The sequence below is a fragment of the Frankliniella occidentalis genome, unplaced genomic scaffold (assembly GCF_000697945.3).
Source record: "Frankliniella occidentalis isolate FOCC.00 unplaced genomic scaffold, Focc_3.1 Scaffold1, whole genome shotgun sequence".
In the NCBI taxonomy this organism is placed as follows: domain Eukaryota; kingdom Metazoa; phylum Arthropoda; class Insecta; order Thysanoptera; family Thripidae; genus Frankliniella; species Frankliniella occidentalis.
In genome coordinates this window covers 3,035,631-3,037,843 of record NW_026267131.1, presented here as the reverse complement: position 1 = coordinate 3,037,843, position 2,213 = coordinate 3,035,631, and positions in this window count along the sequence as shown.

The following is a 2,213-nucleotide window of genomic DNA, read 5'->3' as shown; positions in this document are numbered from 1 at the left end:
CACACACACACACACACACACACACACACACATTATCCGTATTTCTTTTTTCATTTGGCGTTTTCTCAATTTACATTTATTCTGGTGAAGCGAAGAGGTAAAAGAACATCATCGATCGATTAAACGTTACATAAATATAGCTCACCAAGATCGTTCCTCGAATAGTATCCGCCGAATTACGGAAATAAAGTGATGAAGCTGTCTGATGAGAGTTTTCACAGTTCGGCCAACACACACACACACGGGTTTTCTTTCCATCCGTCATTATTTCTCAGTCACTTTGAGGAGAAAAATGCGGCCGCTCTACGCATTGTATTGTGTGCCTAATATTTCCCCCCCTTTCCTCCTCTTCCCCTTTATATTATGGCTCTGTAATGAAAATCGTCCCCGTCAAACTGCCCGGCTTGCGCGAGCTGGGCTGCGGGGAGAGGGACGGAGGCGGGAGAGGGGGAGAGCGATGGGATTCCAGCGGCGAACGAGGCGGAGGGGGGGGGGGGAGACGAGGGAGAGGCAAAGGCCCTGCTGTCTTGACAGATCTGCCGTGCCGCGCTGCTGCCGCCGCTATGGCCGCGGCGCTCGAAACATGCTGCTCTCTCACCCTGCAAAATACACAAATGTAAAGAAATAACTGTGATGAATCGAGTAAAAGAATAAAACAGCGTCGAGGAAAAAGATATGATGTTGATAATAATTATCAATAAAACGACGGTGTGATGCAGGACCAACAACTCGTCACAGAGTGTCTACTCTTTTCTTTTCGTTTTTTCCACGACTTTCGTTTTGTTATATTCGCGCTCGAGAGGACTGATGATGCAGGGATAACACGCAGGGATTCAACCTCTCTTCTTCCCCCTTCGCTCTCGCTGCGGTTTGGAGACAATGGTGTTCACCTTCTTCCCCCTGTCCGTCCCCTTCTCTCTCTTTTCACGACTTGACGCCTAAACGCGCGTCTCTCTCAAATTGTGGAGTTTGGCCGCAAGTGGCGCTAACTTTGGTCCACAGCTTTTGTTTCGTTCGACCGCGGCTCGGCACTCGGCGTCATTCCACAACATCGGGAAATATTAATGTACTGGTTGTGAAAATGACGGAGGATCTGATGTGTTTCGCGTTGCTTATACAGAACAATAGTATAACATTTAGAAATTGTCTTTTTTTAGCAGATGATACCTTACAAACTTAAACTTACTTACACTTAACATACATATAACTATACATAAGTAATGTAAGGTGTCATTGCTTTTACTCTCGATAAAGAAATATTAAAGAGAACCAGAAGAAAGCTCATATACGTATTGGGCTGGGCCTGCTAGGCGGGATCGTGAGGCGCCGTACGTCGCCAGCCGCCGTCGCGTCGGCCACGCCACGCGTTGTAGCGCTGCTGAGGCGAGCCGAGTTCCCCCGAGCCGAGCCCCGAGCGGAGCCCGAGCCCCGAGCCGAGTCGGCCGCGCTAGCGCTAGCGGCCCCCCTCCCTTCTTCCGCTGGAGCCCCCGCACCACCACCTACCCCCTCCCTTTCCCCACAAGTGTAAATACGGAAATATAATAGACTGGAATAGAATAATTCTTCACAAGGTATCATCTGCTTTCACGATCCGTTTCTGGTCGGAACTTTTTTTTTCAGGACATCTTATATTTTTGTAAACTATTTAATTATTTTGTGTACCAATATCAAGTACTCTATCTATCTATCTATCTATCTATCTATCTATCTATCTATCTATCTATCTATCTATCTATCTATCTATCCCTTCCCCTTTCTCTTCTTCTCTCTTTCCCCCTTTCTCTCCCTCTCGTGTCTCTCTCGTCCGTTTGCTTCGTGTGGAACTTCAGTCCTATTTGAATATTCCGGGGCCTGCGAAACTTTGGCGCAGAAACGAAACCTTTCGGAAAGCGCTCCGTGTTCCCTCTCGGGCTCTCTCAAGTTGATGCGGCGTGGCGTGGTGCGGCCGGCTGAGGTGTGCAGTGTCAGTGAATTTCGCCCTCTCCTTCTTTTGCTCCTTCCTTAGCAGCAGCGGCAACGCCGGCGACTTCCCGCCGAGCACTTGCGAGGAGTTTGCCTCCTTCACCGTGAAAACCTTGAAGGGGAAGAACCTCTTCGCTCTCTGACAAAGCAGGAGAAGAATTTCCCTTCAGACGCACTAGAGGAAAAGGGTGTTACTTTGAAGCCCTTGGAAATAATTAAAAGAAGGGAGCTTTCCTAAAGAATATTAATTT